Raw genomic sequence first — 23320 nt, 5'->3', positions numbered from 1 at the left:
TTTTCTCACCTACAGTACCATATTGCTGGCTCTGTCTTTGACATTTCCACCTGTATGTTCCAACCACAGCCACCGTAAAGCTCTCAGAACTAACCTCCCTTTCCTCCTCTTCCTTCCCCCATCCCTAAAGCTTTGCTCTTCCTTTGGGGGTCCATGTTTCCATCAGTTACACCCAGGCCAAAAGCTTGGGTGTCATCTTCGAGTTCTTTTCCTCCCTCATCTCCCACATCTCATTAATCACCAGTCACTAATCACTTTCAGTCCTACCTCCTAAAATTATTTCTGTAGTCTTCTCTACTTTTCTCCATTTCCACTGGCATTTCCCTTGCTCAGGCCTCTACCATTTCTCTCCTGGATTCCAACCACAGCTTCTTCCTTTGTCCAAGTGTTCCAATCTTGGCCATTTCCAGTCTGTTCTTCACACTGCCACCAAAGTTGTCTTGTAAGATACAAGACTGGTCTTGGCATTTCCCTTCTTTACCTTTCAGTCTGCTTCTTGCCTTTAGAATTGACTCTGAACATGGTTTACATGTGCCTGGGTGAGCTAACTCCTATTTACCACTCTTGTTTCTTATCTATCCCTATAGCCGTATTAAACTTCTTTTTGTTCATTGAGTACTCTATGACTCTCTTAATCATGAATCTTTAGTGACATGTGATTCTGTGTTAGCGGGATCTACTTTTTTCCCTTAATCCCCATCTCTGCCTCTTTCACACTGATTCATTCTAGTCTCAACTTAGACATTTCTTCCTTTGAGAATTCTTTTTGACCCCCTCTTATCTGGATTAAGCATCCTTCCTATGGTCTTTGACAACCCTTTGACTCACTGTAAGATTCTTTATATTTCACTGTATTTAAATTGCCCGTTTCCTGCTCCATGCTCCCATTAGACTATAAAGCTTGATGCATGTAGAGACCTTATTCATTTTTTTTTTTCTGATTGCTTTCTTAGCTCTTGGCATACTGTCCACATGAAATGAGTATTTGTATAGTAGATTTATGTAGTTAGATTATAAATAACTAATACATCAGAGGCTAGTTGTCAACATACAAAGTATTAGGATAGATAGCCAAGATGGTTTTTAACAGGAAAATCTCAACATTTCATTATCTTGCTTAAAATCCTACAAACCCTTTCCCATTGCTGTAATGAAAAGATTCTGGTTCATGACACTGCTGATGAGGTTTGGTCCCTGCTGCTCTCTTCAGTCTCTTCTCCATCCCTCCAGCTCCAGTACTTTCCAGGCATGGATCCTTCCCTTTGTTAATTTCTTCTCATCCTTCACATCTCAGCCTTCCTTGGTCTCCAGACTGAATCTGTCTCACCGTTTATGCTTTTAGAGTCCTTTTTACCCTGCAATCATTTTTTTAATCCCCTTTTGTAATTATATGTTTGTGAGATGATTTGATATTTGATTAATTCTCTCTCCCTCCCCATATTATTTGAGCTGCTTTTATAACTAGCAGTTAGCACAGAGCCCAGCGTAGAATAGGTGCTGAACAAATGTTTGTTAAAAGACTGAATGAATGAGAGTAAATTATACTATGTTCAGGTTGGTAGAAAAATTAAGGTAGATTTTAAACCTGAATTTTTGATATTCTAGAGTAAATTTACATTTTTAATGCAATGGAATGCTGTGGCCTGAGTCTTTATCTTGGCAACCAGTTTATCACTGAGATGCTTCTTTATTATGAAACCTCTTCTGGTTTCTGTGTCTTCTGCTTAACAGATTCCTCCAGAACCTGGGCACTTAGGAACAGCCGTTTTATTTTGATCATGGCATGTAGGTCAGGAATTTGGGAAGGGCTCAGCTGGTAGTTCACACTTGGGGCTTCTGCTGCTGTGGTGGTCAGATGTCAGCTCACTTGCTTGGCTGGCAGCTGGTGCTGGCTGGTGACAGTATGCTTGGCTGTGGCTGTTCACAGCAGTGCCAGCAAGTAGCCTTGATAGCACTGTAGTCTCAGGGCAGTGGGCTTCTTACATGGAGGCTGGCCTCCCCAGGGCCAGAGTCTCAAGGAAGCCAGGTGGAGGCTGTCTTATCTTGGGAAGTCATTCAGCGTCACTTGGGCTTCCCTGGTGGCTCAGATGGTAAAGAATCTGCCTGCAATGCAGGATGTCCTGGAGGAGGAAATGGCAGCCCACTCCAGAATGGGTTGTCTGGAGAATCCCATGGACAGAGGAGCCTGGTGGGCTACAGTCTATGGGGTCACAGAGTCGGACATGACTGAGCGACTAACACTTTCACTTTTTTACTTTCAGTAGAAAGACATTTAGACCCACCCCTTCATTTTTTGTGAATATATAAAAGAATTTGGGGCCATATTTTTAAACCACCACACTACTTCAAACAAAAATCAGTAATGTTGTGAATTTAGGTAGTAAGCTTTTGAGCCTGAATTTTAACTTGTTTTTATTTGAAGTTTCATGTCTTATCAGTTATTTAATTACATATTTCCTATTCATATCATTGGGAGAAGGGCATGGCAACCCACTCCAGTATTCTTGCCTGGAGAATCCCACAGACAGAGAAGCCTGGCGGGCTACAGTCCATGGGGTTGCAAAGAGTCGGACACGCCTGAGCGACTAACACATTCATATCATTATATTGATTAATGTACTTCGGTATTGTGGGAGTTTTGTGCTTTATCTTTGAATAATAAAGCCTTAAGCTTGTATGAAAGTTGTTCCCTTTTAATAATATTTATTTTTAATTATTTATTTGGCTAGGCTGGGTCTTAGGTACAGCGCGCTTGGCTTCCCCTAGTTGCAGAGAGCAGGGGCTGCTCTCTGGTTGTGGTGCTTAGTCTTCTCGTGTGGTGGCTGCTCTTGTTGCAGACCACAGGCTCAGGGCACGCGGGCTTCAGCAGTTGTAGCACAAGGGCTCAGTTGCTTCATGGCATGTGGAATCCCCCAGGACCCGGTCAAACCCACGTCCCCTGCATTGGCAGGCAAATTCCTATCCATTGTCCGTCCACCAGGGAAGTCCAAAAGTTGTTCCCTTTTAAGCTTAAGTATTTTAGATAATTTCATTGGAACTGAATATCTCGAGATCGGGTCAACTTCCGATTATATCTGATTAACACCACTTATGTTGATTATCATAACAATATTATGTTAATTATTAATGAATGATTATTAACACCACTTATTCTACATATTGTAACTTCTATCATATCAAAATTTTAGCTTCACTAGTGATTAAAATATCATTTGAAAAAGTTGAATACCTTGCTGAATAAAAAGAATTGAGGTAACGGATAGTGTTTGTGGTACAGGGATATTCTGTACAGAAATTGTTGTATTTAATGATACCTGAGAATTAACCACTCTAGTTAATGTTTGTTAAATTGGCTCACTGTTGGGTTTTTATTGTTTATGATATTCTAGTTTGGCTGATTCTGTCATTCAGCTAGTGTCCTCTCACATAGGTAGCCCTTACATTTGCAGAAGTAAGTATGTTGTGCTCAGAAATCTCCTGGTTGAGGATCTGTGAGCCCTGAAGAGGAGGAGGTGTATGGCTTTCATCATGTGCCTTTTTTCATTTTCCCCAGCTCAGGTAACTGAATTCTGCATTTATTCATTCATGTGAATGACTAATCCCTTTTTAAATCTTCCAAAGCTGTTTGCCTTAATGGTATTCTCTACTGTAAGATTCAGAGGCTAATTATAGGCTACCTTGCAAATTACTTCCCCTTTTGTGGTGTTGATTCTTGCCTTATTTCCTCACTCACTTATTGGCCATACTCTGCATCCTTGAAGCTCTGAGACGTAAGTGGCCAGTTAAATCACCAGGGCTTTTCCTTCTGGTTGCTTAACCAGCTTAATTTTAAACAGCAGGTAAAATAAAACACTTGGTTATAGTGTTTCCCTAGCGTTTTGTTTCCTTTGACAATGCCATTTCCCCTAATGTTTAGCGTTTAGTTTATTACTAGTTTATGTCTAATTAGAGCCGTTGAATCAAATCAGCAATGACTTTGCTGTGGCTTGATCTTAGCACACCGTGTTTGTTTGAACATGTGACCTTGGTGGGGAAAGTGAATTTCCTTCATTAGTTCTACAGAGAGTAGGGCTTTTTTTTTTCCTTCTGCTTGAGATGTCCATGGTGGGAAATGATTGGTGCAATTCCAAGGGTTCTAATTTAATCCTGCTTTTAACAACTCTCACCATTAACTTCAGTGTTGTTTTTCCCCTTATGTTACCATTTTTCTTCAAGATTGTTTGTGAAAGAAACACTTTGAAAATAATGGGCTCCTGAAAATAAAAGAAATACTCTATGTGTCCCGTGTTCTGGTGTTTTATGCTAAGACTCTCTGTGTGTGTGTGTGTGTGTGTGTGTGTATGCGCGTGTAGGTCTCAAGTTTGTGTGTTACAAGAAGATTGTTTGCTCATTTTGATTTATAAAAATCTAAGTTTAGTCATTTTTGGGTGAATTCATGTATCTTGGGTTTAGTTGGAGTCAACCTAAGCCCCTTGGGTTTACCTTTTTCCTGCTGTTAGTTTTTAATATGTCACAGTGTGAGTCACTGAAGGCTTCAGTCTTAAGATAAAGGGAGAGTTTAGAGGAATGCTGGAGAAGGCGATGGCACCCTACTCCAGTACTCTTGCCTGGAAAACCCCATGGACGGAGGAGCCTGGTATGCTGCAGTCCATGGGGTCGCTGAGGGTCGAACATGACTGAGCACCTTCACTTTCACTTTTTACTTTCACGCATTGGAGAAGGAAATGGCAACCCACTCCAGTGTTCTTGCCTGGAGAATCCCAGGGACGGGGGAGCCTGGTGGGCTTCCGTCTATGGGGTCGCACAGAGTCGGACACGACTGAAGTGACTTAGTAGTAGTAGTAGAGGGATGCTTGAAAAGAAAACATTTGAAACAATAGTAAGTCTTTTCCCAAGAGTTTGAATTTGCTGCTTTTTTTTTTTTAATACTGTTTGTCCAGATATGTTCTTCTCTTTTTAAAAATCACTACAGACTTAGAAAATTTGGAAACAGAATTTTCAATTTTGCTTACAAATCATCCAAATGAGCTGCTTTCAGAGAGTTTTGACACATTTGTTTAAAAAATAGCACTTTATGATTAGCTCTAAGAATAGTTGATTGATGCTAAAGTTAGGAAAGATATACCTCGCTAGCTGAATTTCATCAGCAATCTTTGAATGCTTGGTAGATGAAACATAAAAAGAAGTGTAATGATTTAGTAAGCACAGGCAGCAAAGTATTTTTTTGCCTTCCTGTGTCTCTGTGTGGTGCTTTTTCAGTTAAACACCATCATTAAAACAGTGTATCAAAATAAACTGAACATGGATCTTAGAGACCCACTGTCACTGAATGTCAAAGATTTCTAAAATTAAGAATGCTGTTTCTGACTCATTGCTTTCACAATTTCTAATGATCCAATTAGTGATGGTAAGACATTTTGTATCATTAATTAATAAAATTGAGACTCAGATGTTAAAAAGATCACTGGAACTTTTGGATTCCTTTTACAATCTAGATGGCTTGGCCAAAACCCTGTTGATTTGCTCAGGATGCTAATAAAGAAAGGTCAAGCAGGCAGTCCTGTCACAGGCTGGCTAATGACACACTGATCTGGGGCCATAAATTACCCCTAACCCCACATGCTCATGTCATAAAGTGTCTGCTTCTGATCAGAAGACACAATGGAAGAATTACTATTAATCTCATCACCACTTCTGGAAAAACAAATGGAAACACATAAACTGCTAGTGAGTTGCAGAGACTTTTACACAGAGAAATCTTTTCCAGTGCATAAGACTTTCCTTTCTTTTGCTGTAGTCACACTGCAGAAGGTCAGTTCTCTAGTAACTCAGCTGATTTAAGGCAATCAAAAGGGAGGGGAAGCTAGAGCTTTCTTATTAAAAACATTCTCTGAGCACAGAATATTTGTTTAGCAGTGTGCTGATCACTTGAGAAGATGTAGTCTATGATCCATCCTCTTACCAAGTGTAGAAATTCAGAAAGTGAAAAGTAAGGTGTCCAAGCAAAAGATCAGGGAAAGTTTATAACTACATTATGTAATGCTGGTTGTTGACTTAAGTCGTTCTAGGAAGAAGCTGTGTTTATGGGAGTAGAAAAAGTTGAAGCTCGGCTAGTTTATACAAAGTTCTTATTGATACACAGAAAACATAGAAGAAGCGAGTTCGAGGTGGGATGTGTCTTCAAGTGAGATGGAGTGAGCAAGCACACAGGTGAATGTGCACAGGCTCAGTCGCTCGGTTGTGTCTGACTCTGTGACCCCATGGACTGTAGTCCGCCAGGCTTCTCTCTGTCCATGGAATTCTCCAGGCAAGAGTACCGGAGTGGGTGGTCATTCCCTTCTCTAGGGGATCTTCCTGACCCAGGAATTTAACCCACATCTCCTGTGTCTCTTGTATCGGCAGGCGGATTTATTACCACTGTGCCACCTGGAAAGCCCAAGCACACATATGCACTCAAAGATGCATTTGTGGAAATGAAAGAAGAGAAAGTTAGTTGCACAGTCATGTCTAACTGTTTGCTTTTCCATAGACTGCAGCCTGTCCCACTCCTCTGTCCACAAAATTCTCCAAGCAAGAGTACTGGAGTGGGTTGCTGTTTCCTTCTCCAAAATAAAGAATGTGAAGTTGCTCAGTCGTGTCCGACTCTTTGCAACCCCATGGACTGTAGCCTATCAGGCTCCTCTGTCCATGGAATTTTCCAGGCAAGAGACTGGAGTGGGTTGCCATTTCCTTCTCCAGGGGATCTTCCTGACCCAGGGATCGAACCTGGGTCTCCTGCATTGCAGACAGATGCTTTTACCAGCTGAGCCACCAGGGAAGTCCCAAAATAAAGAGGGAGGGTAAAAGTGACCATGGCTAGAGAGAGGGGCTTAGAAGGGCAGTATGGCAAATTGGAGTGGAGAGGTGAAGCTGTATGGTGAGCAGGAGTCCGTGGAACGGAGGTCTCAGTACAGAGCAGAGCACACGGGCAGCCAGACCCCCAGGTGTCCTGTGTCTCAAGGGCAGGGGCAGAGGGAGCCGGGTCATGGCTTCCAGAACAGGATGAGATCGCAGAGAGCTCTGAGGCCCCTCTGTGGAACTGGTACTTTGTTCTGTGATATGAAGTCATCGGAAAGTTGAATGGAGCTGTCAAATTATAGTTAGTGCTTCAAAAAGAGCCTGGCTTCCCTGTGGAGAATAAACTGTGTTTAAGGGTGGGGTGTGGCGGAAGAGAACCAGGGAAATGGGTTAGGAGGCCACTGCAGCAGTCCAGGGCAGAGGTGAGAGTGGTCTGGGTTACCGTGGAAATGGTTCCGTCTCTTGTCCCATCACTTACCCGGCTTTTGGTTTTCAAAGGTGTAGGGAGTTCTTCGCCTTTGGACCAGCAGGATGTACTGCCAGTCTTTGTAGCCTTTAATGCTCAGAGGTCCATGTTGTATTGGGTTGGCCAAAAAGTTCATTGGAGTTTTCCTCTAAGATCTTAGAGGAAAACCACCCGAGTGAACTTTTTGGCCAACCCAGTATAACTGCAGCTGCCATCTTTATCTTTTCAAGTCATGTGTGATTAACTGCTGTTTAGCTTGATCCCCTCTCACATCTTGCCTGTCTTCAATGTGTTTTTTGTTTTTAATTATTTCGTCCAGCGACACCATGGAAAAAATCACTAACTCAAAAAGGATTTGGAAACCTGTCCATTGTTATTTTACTGATTGTCAGAATCAGCTTATCAAAGAATTTGAGCTTTCCTCTGCTACCTAGTCTTTTGCAATTTGCTGTTCTTAGTCTTTCCTCACTTTATACCCGAGCAGTTTGCTTACCTCACTTTTTAAAACAGACAGGAACTCCCGCCCTCTCCTCCTCACAGATAGCAAAGGTCTCACAGGTCCGCCTTCAGTGCTGAGAGGAAGTTAGAATTATTTTGTAGTTCTACTTAGTTCTTTTCCTGTAACGGTTTTGAATTGTTTTGAATGACTGTCCTTTGCTTCAGTGAATTCCTGTCTAATTACACACGTTCATCTCTTACTCCCAATTCTTGTTTGTGTAACGGAGTTCCCTTTAGGTGTCAGGTCCATTTCCTCTCCCTTAAATGGCAAAGACCCTGGGGTCATGACTTCACTGTACGTGGCTGTTTTGATTGTAGTTGTTCTTTGCTTTGTTTTTAATCAGGGTACATAATAAAGTAATTACTTCAACAGAGATTTACTTCGCTGGTTTTATGCTGTGTAACTCAGCAAAACCCTCCCTTTTGTATGAACCTTCATTTGTTTATTTCAGAGTTCTAAAGTGTCTCTTCTCATTACATTCTATTATTCGTCATGGAACCAGTACTATTTCAATTGGAGGCAATAAAATATTGATGTGGTTTTTACATTATTTTTGAGAAAGCCTCAAGTATTTATCTATAAAATAGATTTGTCCCATGTGTGGGTTGTGTAAATTTTAGAAGAATATAAACCGTATGCATTGGTATCATGACAGATTTTTTAGTTATCTTGCTGTATAACAGTTACCACTGGGTGAAAGTTTACTCAATTTAAAATATTTTCAACTAGATAGTGTGAACAATCACAGATACCAGGTAGCATCTTGGAGTACTTTAATGTTTATAAAACAACTTGAGAAAAATTTAAGTACTTAGAAACACTGGACTTTATGTTTACAACATCCATTAAGTGTCTAATACCCCATTTCTATTTGTTGTGAGGAATTTAGCTCTTTTTTTCCTCTATATTAATCTTCTTGTCAAGAGCAACTCATTTCAAGGTGGATTCATTGTTTTTCCTCTATAAATATGAATGAGTTTTAATTTTGGATCTCAGCACTTTAACATTTTTCCTTAGAAGTACCTATTTTATTGAAAAACGAAAGCTAGTTCATAAAGTGATACATGATGAACTTTAATATCTATCTCACTTTATACGTACTTCTATAGCAGAAATGTGGTTGATACCTCAAAAATTCCATAGTCAAAACCCTATCCCCAACTACACACACACAAAATTCCTGCATTGCATTTTGTATATATTGATTACACAGTGTATCATTATATATTTCATGTAAATAGTTTGTAACCATTGCCATCTTGTAGACATTAATAATCCATTAATATTTATGTAAGATATTATGGTAGATTCTGCTTGAAGACAAATTAAAAATTATTTTACCTACTTACCTACTCTCTCAAGGCTTTAAAAATTTCTATATTTTTACACGTTTACCGGTCATCTTGTGTAGACCATTGATAAAGTTGTAAAGATAAAAGGTCAAAAGTTAATGACATTATAGTATGTGAAAGTTATTTACTTAGTTTCTGATGAGCAGAATGAAAATGGGTTTGTATTACTCAGTTGTTTTCTTTGAATAAGATTTAAGAACTGTGAAGGGAAGTCATTCATCCTTCCTTGGCGTGCAGGTTTATTGTCTGGTGAGGAAAGGGAAGAGACATATAACTGTCAGAGTGGAATGACCACTTTAGAAAGACTTTGTTTTAAAGGGAAAGACAAGCTTTCTATGTCATGTTCATCATCACTTCAGCATCCCCTGTTTCCAAATAGGGTGTCCTAAGTTGGTAGACTTAATAGTTCATGGATTATCTTCAGAAGGGTTCTAAGTGCCATTCATTAAAATGAAAAGGAAGAAGTTCCTTAGGCTTATAAGGATGCATCAGAAACTTAGAGTAAATATCAGCTTAGCGGTGAGACCTTAGAAGCATTTTCACTAAATTAGAAACATGCACTGATTCTTGTTGTCATTGTTACTGTTTAGCTTTATTGTGTAGGTGTAATATGAAACGGACAAATATATAATCTGAAAAAATAATGTTATTGTCTAAAAATGATCAGTAGTTTTAGACAATAAGATTACCTACATAAAATGTCCAGGAGAATCTGGAGATAAAATGTTAGAACCAACAAGAGTATTATTTTTGCTGGATATAGGAGTAGACCATGGAAATCTTGGTGTACTATTTACCAGCCAGAACCAGTGAGAAAAAGAAATTACCTTCAAATAAATACCTAGAAGTAAATCTGAAGACATGCATGATCTTGACAGAGAAAATTATTAATACTTGAGGGAAATAAAAGAACAAGTGAATTAAGACAGAGATATGTCCCATTGAATGGGAAGATAGAATGTCATAAAGATGTCTGTCTTCCTGAATTAGTCTATAAATTTAAGGCATATCAAGAGATTTATTTAGTATGTGTAGAAGAATAAATGTCCAAGATGAACAAAGAAAATTTTGAATAAGTAGGAAGGGCACATTTGCCCCAGTAAATAACAAGGTGTATTTTAAGGAAAAGTTGATTAAGACAGTGGGGTGTTTTTATCAGTTCAGTTTAGTCACTCAGTCGTGTCCGACTCTTTGTGAGCCCATGAATGCAGCACGCCAGGCCTCCCTGTCCATCACCAACTTCTGGAGTCCACCCAAACCCATGTCCATTGAGTCGGTGATGCCATCCAACCATCTCATCCTCTGTGGTCCCCTCTCCTCCTGCCTTCAATCTTTCCCAGCGTCAGGGTCTTTTCAAATGAGTCAGCTCTTCGCATCAGGTGGCCAGAGTAGTTTCAGCTGCTTTGGAGTTTCAGCTTCAACATCAGTCCCTCCAATGAACACCCAGGACTGATCTCCTTTAGGATGGACTGAATGGATCTCCTTGCAGTCCAAGGGACTCTCAAGAGTCTTCTCCAACACCACAGTTCAAAAGCATCAATTCTTCTGCGCTCAGCTTTCTTTATAGTCCAACTCTCACATCCATACATGACTACTGGAAAAACCATAGCCTTGACTAGATGGACTTTTGTTGGCCAAGTAATGTCTCTGCTTTTGAGTATGCTGTCTAGGTTGATCATAACTTTCCTTCCAAAGAGTAAGCGTCTTTTAATTTCATGGCTGCAGTCACCATCTGCAGTGATTTTGGAGCCCCCGAAATAAAGTCTGACACTGTTTGCACTGTTTCCCCATCTATTTCCCATGAAGTGATGGGACCGGATGCCATGATCTTCATTTTTTGAATGTTCAGTTTTAAGCCAACTTTTTCACTCTCCTCTTTCATTTTCATCAAGAGGTTCTTTAGTTCCTCTTCAGTTTCTGCCATAAGGGTGGTGTCATCTGCATATCTGAGGTTATTGATATTTCTCTGGGCAATCTTGATTCCAGCTTGTGCTTCATGTAGCCCAGCATTTCACATGATGTATTCTGCATATAAGTTAAATAAGCAGGGTAACAATATACAGCCTTGATGTACTCCTTTTCCTATTTGGAACCAGTCTGTTGTTCCATGTCCTAGTGTTTTTATAGATAAAGTCAAATCCATGAAACAGAAAAAAGAGCTTAGAATGAAACCCATTTGTATATGGCGACTTGGGACATAATGAGATTGCCCTATGAGTCAATGAGGACAGAATAGATATTTCGGTAAATGTGCAAGGATGGTTGGCTTTCCAGTTAAAAATTAAGTAAGATTCTTTATCTCAACACATGAAGAAATGAAGTCTGATATGTTAAAGCTCTATATGTGTAAATAAAATTTAAAGTATTTTAGTAGAATAGATTTACGGATGTCTCTATAACCTTATAAGAAAAGATTTTTCAGGCAGCATCTGAAAAACACAACTCTAAATGAAAATTACTGTTTGATTCCATCTATATGACGACTCTCTGAGGGAGGAAGATGTTATTAGGGTAAAGGTTAACTCACACCCTGGGAAAATCATTTTCTAAAATACACAACTCAAGAATTATTATTCATTATATATCCATTATGTAGAAAAACTTACAAATCAATTTAAAAAAGACTAATTACTCATTGGAAAAATACAAAATTTAATGACATACTGCCAAGTCGCTTCAGTCGTGTCCGACTCTGTGCGACCCCATAGACGGCAGCCCACCAGGCTCCCCCGTCCCTGGGATTCTCCAGGCAAGAACACTGGAGTGGGTTGCCATTGCCTTCTCCAATGCGTGAAAGTGAAAAGTGAAAGTGAAGTCGCTCAGTCGTGTCCGACCCTCAGCGACCCCATGGACTGCAGCCTACCAGGCTCCTCCGTCCATGGGATTTTCCAGGCAGGAGTACTGATAAGTGGCCAATAAATGTATATAAAAAAGTTCATTTTCATCGTTAAGATACACTATGATTCATACTAATGGGGAAAGCACAAGTTAGCAACAATGAAACAAGACAATGTTTGGGTCTTAAAAGTGGCAAGATCAAAAAGTCTGATGTAAATCGAGTGCTGGTTAGTATACGGGGTAACGGGATGTTTGTGCTGTGTACTGTGCTAGTTCTCTTCAGTCATGTCTCACTCTTTGTGATGCCAGGGACTGGAGCCCGCCAGGCTCCTCTGTCCGTGGGATTCTCCAGGCAACAACATTGGAATGGGTTGCCATTGCCTTTTCCAGGGGATCTTCCCAAACCAGGGATTGAATGCACATCTCATGCATTGACCGGTGGGTTCTTTATCCCTAGCACCACCTGGAAATTTAGACACTACTTGTTCCCAGCAGACTCTTGTCATTACATTGCGAATTGATTGCTTCCAATTGAAGATTAGGTGGAAGCTCCTCAATGCACAGTTAAATGGATTTTTAACAACATTTTTATTAAAATATGCTTCACGTATCATACAGTTCACCTATTTAAAGTATATGATGAAATATTATTTAGTATATTCACAGGGTGGTATAACCATTACCAGTCTAATTTTAGAACATTTTAGTTCTCTGTTAAAGAAATCCCATACCCATTAGCACTCACTCCTTGCCCCCTCCAAGTCCCTCCCAGTCCTGAGAAACCATTGATAAAAAACTTTCTCTCTGTATTCTGCTGCTGCTGCTGCTAAGTCGCTTCAGTCGTGTCCGACTCTGTGCGACCCCATAGACAGCAGCCCATCAGGCTCCCCTGTCCCTGGGATTCTCCAGGCAAGAAGGCTGGAGTGGGTTGCCATTTTCTTCTCCAATACATGAAAGTGAAAAGTGAAAGTGAAGTCACTCAGTCGTGTCCGACTCTTAGTGACCCCATGGACTGCAGCCCACCAGGCTCCTCCATCCATGGGATTTTTCAGACAAGAGTACTGGAGTGGGTTGCCACTGCCTTATTCTGGACATTTCATGTAAATGGAATTTTGTAATATGTGGTCTTTTGTGGCTGATGGATGAATTTTGAAATACAAAATTTCTATTGTACTACAATCAGGGTCCAAAAAATGCTGATAGAATTGTAGTTTGAGCTTAGAAAGAATATCAGCTGAAGAATTGTGTGGAAATGGACATTTTGCTTCTAGTTTTAATTTTTAGCAATATAAGAAGTTTATAGAGCAACTTGACATGACTTGTTATTCCAATGGTGATTGTCAACATGATTTTACTGTAGAGTAACTCTTGAATACAGGTACTGTGGGTTAGTGTGATTTTAGGTTGAATTCATTAGTAAACGCTAAGTCGTGTCCAACTCTTTGAGACCCCATGTACTGTAGCCCACCAGCCTCCTCTGCCCATGGGATTTCCCAGGCAAGCATACTGGAGTGGGTTGACATTTCCTCCTCCAGGGGATCTTCCCCACCCAGGGATCGAAACTGGGTCTTCTGTGTTGCAGGCGGATTCTTTACCTCTGAGCCACCAGGGAAGCACTTAGTAAACATCAGGTTTTCAGCAAAATCTAATTTCCAATGGTGGTTGAAGGTGGTTCTTGTCATTCAAAAAAAAAATTCAGCCTAATCAGAGCTAAAAAAATTGCAGTTAAATTTTACCACTGTTAGTCCATCACACTACTGTGTGGTAAGTCAGGATATTCAGCTTCTTTATCTGACGAAATGATGCACAGAGCTAACCATAGTTAACTTCGTGAAAGCAGATTAATTCCACTGTTAACACTGCTGGTTTAATAACATAATGCTGTTGTTGTTCAGTCGCTAAGTCATATCTGACTCTTTTCGACCCCATGAACTGCAGCACACCAGGCTTCCCTGTCCTTCACTATCTCCCTGAGTTTGCTCAAACTCATGTCCATTGAGTCAGTGATGCCATCCAACCATGTCATCCTCTGTCTCCCCCTTCTCTTGCCTTCAGTCTTTCCCAGCATCTGGGTCTTTTCCAATGAGTCAGCTGTTGGCATCAGGTGGCTAAAGTATTTGAGCTTCAGTTTGAACATCAGCCCTTCCCAATGAATATTCAGGACTGATTTCCTTTTTTTGAATTTTTTCACAAACTACCTGCTAATGAATAAAACAGTGAGTAATCCTAGCCTTTAAATGCATTAAATTTTCACTAGCTTTGTAAATTTGACAAACTAAACCTTTTTTTATTTATGTATATTTTGGGGACAAATCCATTGTATTACATATTAGCGGATTCCACTTCAGATGTTACTGAATTTATGTTTTCTCAGCTTCTTTAAAAATATCCTTGCCTATGGTTTATTTCATGCAGATTGTTCATACAAGGCTAATTTTCCTATCACTTCAAGGAGCACTGACTCCTCTGAAAAACAGTAAGTGGTATCTGTACACCTATTGACATGTAAGGAGATAAGGAAAATGACTTGAAATCATTTGATTTTGTTTGTAATCATTTGTTTTTAAATTGACTGTTGACATTGCATCCTGTTTCTTCAGCTCTTGTGAGTAGTGTTCTTACCAAAAGGCTTAGTTTTAAATAAGTTTATTTTCTCTAGAAACATATCTTTAGCAGCTACCACATAATGTAATTTATTTAATATGCAGTTGGTAAACAACTTTCTTTGCTTGTCTAACAAATACACTGTTTGCCCACTTAACTTTGGTGGCAGCCTCATTTTATTTTTATATTTTGTGAGGAAATTTTTCTGTAATAGGACATTCTGTTTAGGATTTTCTGGGTTTTCTGACGCTTTCATATGAGTTAGAGAAATTGTGATGAGTGTGTAGGCTGAGGTAACGTTGACATATATTGTATTTTTTTTAGCACAGCTATGGTGTTGCTACATAACAAACAAAATGTGTTACCATCTAATTCAGTAACCAAAGAATCAACTCTGTGCCTTCCGTTCCAAGTCCATTTAATCTCCTTGTGCATTGATAATAAGAAAATTAAGTGCATAGTACAGTGATACACACATGGCACTTGAAATATTGTCAAGTTATAACTCTGTCATTGTGATTCATAGAGCTCTGTGCAACAGTGGGAGTCAATAAAATGTCACACGTAATCTCTTACCACAGCAACTCAACTCAGTCCCTTGTTGAGCAAAAGCAGTCATACACAGTGAGGATATGCTGAGTATGGTTAGATTCCAATAAAGCTTTATTTGTGGACACTGAAACTTGAATTTGGCATAATTTTCTTATTTCATGAAATATTATTTTTCTTTTGATTTTTTGCAACCATTTAGATATGTAGAAATCACTGTTCACTCATGGGCTATAAAAATAGTCAACAGTTTAAAAAGAAAAAGAAAAAAAATAGTCAACAGGCCAGATCTGGCCCATGTATCAAATAGTTCTTTGAACTCTGTCCTACATCATTGATTTTTCCCTTTATTGGATCTTTCTCATCAGCATACTCTGTTATTGTTCTTTTCTTTTAAAAACAACAACAGCAGAAAATAAATAAATAGAATAGCCCTCATATGGCTGCATTTTCCTTTGCAGCTAGAATTCCTTTCCTCCACTCTCCTTACAGTCAGTTCTTTGCAAAAGTTGTCTATACTCTTCATCTCATGTTTCCTTTCTTTTCATTTTTTCTTGAACACACTTCAGTCAAGCTTTGCCTCTACCTCTCCACTATAACTGCTCTTGTAAAGGTCACCATTGGCCTTGATATTGCTTAATGGCCATTTTTTCACTCTAACATTACTTAATTTCTTAATGGTATTTGACGTAATTGATCATTCCCTCCCTTTTGAAACATTTTCTTCACTTTACTTGAAGGACGCCAGTATCTTGATTTTTTTTTTTCCCCTTCTGCTCTGGATATTTCTTTTATAATTCTTTCTCATCTGCGTTAGTAGAAACAGGAGACACAATGGATCTGCAAGGGGGGAGTCAGTCACAAAGAGCTCCGTCTAATCAAGGGCAGGGGACTTGAGCCTTTATCCTGCCGGCAGTGAGTGTCACTGAGGCAACAATGTTCTACATTTTAGAAAATAAATTACTCTGCTTGGAGTGTAAAGAGTTGAAGGGTAGGGGAGCCTGATGGGGGAGGAGGAAAAAGTGAGGCTAGAAGAAATGATAATTTTAAAGTGTTACCTAGAAAACAATTATGTAAGGAATATGTGTGTGTGATAAATATGTATATGTATCTTTTTATCATGGAAAAATTCATACATAAAATATGGACAAAGTCCTGTAGTTCCCCATGAGTCCATCACCCAACTTCAATAGTTAGTAACTCGTGACCAGTTTTTTTACATCTCTATTTCCACTAACTTCCCCTCCTTTTATTATTTTGAAGCAAATTCCAGACATAATTTCATCTTAAGATATCTTAGTATGTATCTCTATAAAAACTTTCTTTTAAACATAACCAGAATACATTATTATACCTAAACAATGAACAGTAATTTCTTAATATCATTATATATCTAGTCCATGTTCAGATTTCCAGTTGTCTCATAAGTGCCATAATTCACAAACTTGTAAGTGAAATAACCAAGATTGCCCAGGCTTCTGGCCCCAAATTTCCCTCTGTTACAATTGCTGCTTCCAATTTGGAGAAAGATTTAGTTACTAGCATGACTTTAATAGGTACCGAAAATTTCTACAACCTACTTTTACATGTGTTTTGAAGCTAATGTATCCTGAGCTGCCTGGTGTTTTCATCAATGCTCGCGATGCCATGGTAGGCCGTTGTGTGGCATTGTATTTCTACTTATGCCTTCAGCTTTTTAGGAATAAGAGTTATACTCGAAAATTTATACCTATACTTGACTCTGAATTTTATAGCTCTGTGGCTGACTCTTGGCAGCCTCTGGGATTTAGAGCTCACTGTCTGAAAGAGGTAGCATTGACATAGTCAAGGATACAGTATGAGAATTTCTGATGGTCTGCTGCTGCTGCGTCGCTTCAGTCGTGTCCGACTCTGTGCGACCCCAGAGACGGCAGCCCACCAGGCTCCCCCGTCCCTGGGATTCTCCAGGCAAGAACACTGGAGTGGGTTGCCATTGCCTTCTCCAATGCGTGAAAGTGAAAAGTGAAAGTGAAGTCGCTCAGTCGTGTCCGACTCTTAGTGACCCCATGGACTGCAGCCTACCAGGCTCCTCCGTCCATGGGATTTTCCAGGCAAGAGTACTGGAGTGGGGTGCCATTGCCTTCTCCGTCTGATAGTCTAGGGGTATAAAATGTCATTTGTAAACCTCTGCCTCTATGTTGGGCTTCTGCAGTTCTGTGGAGTTTTCCATTTTGTTGTTGTTGTTCTCTTTTTTTATTTTAATTTTTAATTTTCCAAACCTATTATTATTTTTTCTACATGTATCCAGGCTGTTAGCATTATGCAAAACCGTGATGTTAAGTACTCAGATATTACGTAAGGAAAACTTACATTTCCATTAAGAAATAATTGAAACAAGATTACTGCTAATTCTGGATTGTATTTAGAACCTTGAGTAGGAAGATGTTTGTGACTTGTTATTTGTACGTTTATTTTCTTGACACACAATTCTTTAAGTTAATGTGGTATAATTGCCTTGTAGTCCCCATCCAAAACATTCTGCACTCTTCCCTTGAGAGATAATTAATTCTTGGATTTTATTGAATCGTTTATCAATATAGTTTCACCACAAATACATTTGAAAAAATCACATAAACAGTATTGCTTATTTTTGCCTAATTCACCTTTATATAAATGCAAACATTTATATATTCTTTTATGCCGTGCTTTTTAAATTCAAAGTTAAATTCCTGAGCTTCATCCGTATTGAAGTGTGTGACAGCAGTTTGCTTGCTCTCATTGCTGTTTTGTAGTTCATTGTGTGAATAAATCCCAGTTTACTCAGACGCTTTACTGTTGATAAACATCTGAACTGTTTCTGGTGGTGTGGTTTACTGTTTTTATTACAGACAACACACCCATACAGGAATTTCTCCAGAGTTTATGTCCAGGAAAGGTATTGATGCTGCTTCATAAGAATGGGCATCTTTAGCTTGGCTTGCTATTGCCAGATTGTTTGCCAAGGTCACTGTGCCAGTTTTTACTTAACTCTCACAACTCATGAAGGTTCTTATTGCTTCGTAACCTCAACAGCACTTCGTAGCATCATACTTTAAGTTTTCAACTAATCTCCTGGGTATGAAAAAAAAAAAAATTCATAGTTTAATGTGTGTGTGACATTGAACTTTTTTTTTTTTTTTAACTTATGGTTCATTCATGTTTACTTTGAGGTGCTTTTTACATCTAGCACATTTTTCTCTGTCTCTTGGGTTACTTGTCTCTTCCTGATTGATTCACAGGAGTTCTATTTTTATAGTCAGAGTACCAATCCTTTGTTAGTTATGTGTATGACCAATATCTTTCCCCAGTTCATCCATGGTTTTCCTTTTGTTATTTTTATGATTTAATGAAGAATTTAAAAATTTTCTTTAATCCGTTGCAGTCTCATTTCTGCCCCCACCATTGTACTGATACTGCTGTGTTGAAAGTAAGATCTGTTGTCAAGGGTAGATCCAGGTTTTTGGAATCTAAAGCTTATGGGTGTACTCTTCAAGACAAAGAACCATAAGTTGTGAATACAAAATTAGATGCAAAAGAAAACGTTAGAAGAATCAGAACACATATACACTACTATGTATAAAATAGATAACTAATGAGAACCTACTGTATAGCACCAGAAGAAAAACAAAAAAAGAAGGTGTAATCTGTTTGTAAGGACATATATATGCATGCGTGCTCAGTTGTGTCCGACTCTTTGGGACCCCATGGGCTGTAGTCCCCCAGGCTCCTCTGTCCATGGAATTATCCAGCAAGAATACTGGAGTAGGTTGCCATTTCCTTCTTCAGAGGATCTTCCTGACCCAGGGATCAAACCCATGTCTCCTGAAGCTCTTGCATCGGCAGTTAGATTTTTTACCACTGAGCCACCTGGGGAGCCCCATGGCATATATTAAGTTAACCTTAAAAAATGAATTCCAGTATACAGTGAGTGAGTGAGTGTTTGCTCAGTCGTGTCCAACTCTTTGCGACCCCATGGACTGTAGCCCACCAAGCTCCTCTGTCCATGGAATTCTCCAGGCAAGAATACTGGAGTAGGTTGCCATTTCCTTCTCCACCAGTATACAGTAGGTGCCGATAAATACTGTTTGATTCCACTTACATGAGGAACCTAGAACAGTCAAATTCATAGAGTCAGAAAGTACATTGGTAGGTGCCAGGGGTTAAGGGGTAGGAGAGTGCGGAGGGGGAGTGGGGAGTTAGTGTTTCGTGGGGACAGAGTTTCAGTTAAGAGGTGAGAAACTCAGGAGAGGGATGGCGGTGAGAGTTGCCCACCAATGTGAATGTACTTAGTGCCACTGAACTGTACAGTTAAATATGGGTAAAATACTTTGTTTTATATTATGTGGCTTTTACTACAATAAAAAATTAAAATAAATTTCAGATTTAAACAGTTGAAAAATACTACAAAAATCACACAGTTTTAAGATATAATATGGTTTTAACTGCTTCATACATCTGTCATACGTCTGTTGGGAGGCATGAAACACATCTCTCCTCATACAGACTTGCTCACAGTACTCCTACAAGTTTGCATCCTATAGACACAGGTATGCTGATAAATTCTTTGTCATAGTTCTATAAAAAAAGAAGAAAATATCTGATGTGTCTTAATTGTTAAAATGATTGGAGAGAAATTCTGTTTTGATCTAGGCATAGCGAATAAGATCGCTGCTTAAATGCTTTGTGTTTGATGAGGAGTTTGCCACAGATAAACGTCTGCTTCCCTGTATTTCAAACCTCTTTTCTCCTGTACTGCCTGCGTATTTCCTGCCCTGAGTTCTATAGGGCCCGACAGTGTGTGATGCAGTGCTGGTACCTTCAGTGAGTCATTACAGAAGGGAGTAAGACGTTCTTGGAAGTTGTTCCTACCCTGGGGCCCAACCAGTTAGTTAACTATACTTGTGAGTGGCTGAAGATCACGTAGACACAGTCCCCAGACTCAGACATTTTGTGTCAGTTCTCCTTGGGCAGATCTAAAAAAGGTTCACTCATAGCTGCAGTAACAACAGGTCAGAGTAGAAGGGGACAAGAGTATTAACCAGTTGCAGTCAAAAGATCTTATTTCTGCAGAAACATGACCCCATTAGTACATTCCTAGGACCTTAAAGGGAGCCACTGCACATGAGAGACCCTGACATTGGTGTCAGAGTAATGCTCTGCTTCTATCTGCAGCCCTGAACACTGCAGTCTTTCCTTTCTGTTCATCCCTGTCTTTATTGCTGTCCTGCCCCCCGCCCCCCGCACCCCATGGCGTCTCTTGACCCTGTCTTCTCAGTTACCATATTTCTCCATGATCTGCTTTCAGACTTTTGTCTTCCACCTTGTTTGTGCTCTTTTGACCTCGTTGTTCCTGTCCCTTCAGCTGCTCTTATGCAGGGGTGACTCCAGAAGTTCTGTGTTTAGCCCTGATCTCTTTTGCAGGTTCTGGAGTCCCTTTTCTGATTGTGAGCTGAGGACATCTCCTAAGAGACATTCCTCCTGACATACCTCACATTAACTATGTCCAAAGAGAAAGTTTGTATGTTTTCTCCAAAACATTCACTACTTTATCTTCCTAGGTTCCTGTCTCAGTTACTGTCATCTCCATATTGGTCATCTCTGACTATCATCTAGTGTTGGTTATACACTTTGTTTCCCTCTTTGGCCCCTTTGTTATCCCAACCTGTGGATGACATCTTATGTGTCACTTACATCTGCCTTTTCTACTCTGCTCCTTTACCTGGTTTCAGACTCTTTAACAGCTACAAACTGCTGTGGGGTGTGGAAAAAGGCTAGTGAAGACTAATTTCACTGGAGGTTTCTTAAATGCTAATGTAAACCCATAAGCTTATTAGGTCTTCAGTTTGCCCAACATCCCAAAATTCTAAATTCTCAAAATACCATTTTCTGTACACATTGTGTTTAGATTGGTCATAGCCATATCAGATTTATAGTAATTATTTGTCAACATAAGATTATAAGCACCTATAAGATTATAAACTTGTAGTTGACAAGGAATCTATTTTCTCATTTCGGTTAAGAACAATACTTTGTGTATAGTGGACACTCAATAAGTCTAATGGGGCTTCCCTGGTAGCTCAGTGATAAAAAATCCACGTGCAAATGCAGAAGCTGCAGGAGATTTGGGTTTGATCCCTGAGTCAGGAAGATCCCCTGGAGAAGGAAATGGCAACCCACTCCAGTATTCTTGCCTGGAGAATCTCATGGACAGAGGAGTCTGATGGGCTACAGTCCATGGGATCGAAAAAAGTCAGACACGACTTTGTGGCTAAACCACCACCAAATACGCATAATACATGTTGAGTCCTTCAAAAGTGCTTTTTGCGGCCACTTTTTGTTTTCCGGTATCAATATGTCTCCTTACACCTTTACCTGTGGTCTCGAACCTGCAGTTGATGTATAGCAGAATTTGACATCAAACACGCCTTCATGTTTCAAGGTGACTTAGGTTCTCTGATGAACATACAGGGAGAAGCACAGTGCACGTGACCGGGAGGGCAGGCAGGGCCTGCGGCTCCTGTTAGCTCTGGTTCTGAGTCTCCTCATTGAGTCCTCAGAGTGGTTGGTCTCAGGATATTTTATTTTAAATTTCCTCTTGTAGAAACGCCATTCCATTTTTAGCCTGCTCGTGACATCGGTGGCTAACCGCAGGTGCACGGGGAAGTTGGTGCTTGGAGCTGGCAGGGATTCATCGCTTCCTCAGCTGACGGCCCTGCGGAGCTCTTCTCCAGTTTCTCTGGAGGCTTTCTGCCCTGTGAATACCCAGAAGTGTGTCTCTTCTCTCATCTCTCCCACTTCTCTTAGAAAAATAGCAAGTACAAATGGTCTTTCTTTTTTTTTTCCTTCTCCCAAGGTTTAAAATTATAGTTTAAACTCATGGATATGTGTGTGGTATTACGGGCAAAGCACTGTACTTAGCCAGAGCTGAAAGCATAGTTACAGGCTGGACAGATAACCCAGTTGTGCCACATTTGCCTAATGGTAAAAATGTCGAGCATAAGCCTGGTAGGGTGGCTCAAGGATCAGATGAAATGATAATTGAGGATCAGATGAAATGATAAAGACTGCTCTGAAAAGTGGGCAACAGTGTCTCTTAAAATTGAGAAATATTCAGAGCGCTTTTAAAACAGGGGGAAATAGTTTCCTTTGATGTGCAGAAGCTTTTAAGGTTAATTAGGTCCCATTTGTTTATTTTTGCTTTTATTTCCAGTATTCTGGGAGGTGGGTCATAGAGGATCCTGCTGTGATGTGTGTCGGAGAGTGTTTTGCCTATGTTCTCCTCTAGGAGTTTTATAGTTTCTGGTCTTATGTTTAGATCTTTAATCCATTTTGAGTTTATTTTTGTGTATGGTGTTAGAAAGTGGTCCAGTTTCATTCTTTTACAAGTGATTGACCAGATTTCCCAGCACCACTTGTTAAAGAGATTGTCTTTAATCCATTGTATATTCTTGCCTCCTTTGTCAAAGATAAGGTGTCCATATGTGTGTGGATTTATCTCTGGGCTTTCTATTTTATTCCATTGATCAATATTTCTGTCTTTGTGCCAGTACCATACTGTCTTGATAACTGTGGCTTTGTAGTAGAGCCTGAAGTCAGGTAGGTTGATTCCTCCAGTTCCATTCTTCTTTCTCAAGATAGCTTTGGCTATTCGAGGTTTTTTGTATTTCCATACAAATTGTGAAATTATTTGTTCTAGCTCTGTGAAGAATACTGTTGGTAGCTTGATAGGGATTGCGTTGAATCTATAAATTGCTTTGGGTAGTATACTCATTTTCACTATATTGATTCTTCCAATCCATGAACATGGTATATTTCTCCATCTATTAGTGTCCTCTTTGATTTCTTTCACCAGTGTTTTATAGTTTTCTATATATAGGTCTTTAGTTTCTTTAGGTAGATATATTCCTAAGTATTTTATTCTTTCCGTTGCAATGGTGAATGGAATTGTTTCCTTAATTTCTCTTTCTGTTTTCTCATTATTAGTGTATAGGAATGCAAGGGATTTCTGTGTGTTGATTTTATATCCTGCAACTTTACTATAGTCATTGATTATTTCTAGTAATTTTCTGGTGGAATCTTTAGGGTTTTCTATGTAGAGGATCATGTCATCTGCAAATAAACGACCCAATCAAAAAATGGGCCAAAGAACTAAATAGA

The 23320-nt window shown here is 39.6% G+C and overlaps 1 protein-coding gene and 1 non-coding gene across 2 annotated transcripts in view; one reads left to right on the top strand and one right to left on the bottom strand.

Annotated features, from left to right (window-relative positions):
* Window positions 1-23320, top strand: part of RNF217 (ring finger protein 217) — a 132414-nt gene that overhangs the window by 8897 nt on the left and 100197 nt on the right. The window lies entirely within an intron of this gene.
* TRNAC-GCA (transfer RNA cysteine (anticodon GCA)) lies at window positions 6744-6817 on the bottom strand. The gene has a single exon. It is a non-coding gene; the product is annotated as a tRNA-Cys (tRNA).

This window comes from Bos javanicus, chromosome 9, assembly GCF_032452875.1.
Source record: "Bos javanicus breed banteng chromosome 9, ARS-OSU_banteng_1.0, whole genome shotgun sequence".
Taxonomy (NCBI): domain Eukaryota; kingdom Metazoa; phylum Chordata; class Mammalia; order Artiodactyla; family Bovidae; genus Bos; species Bos javanicus.
The sequence above is the reverse complement of the archived record's forward strand: the minus strand, read 5'-3'. Positions and strand labels throughout refer to the sequence as shown.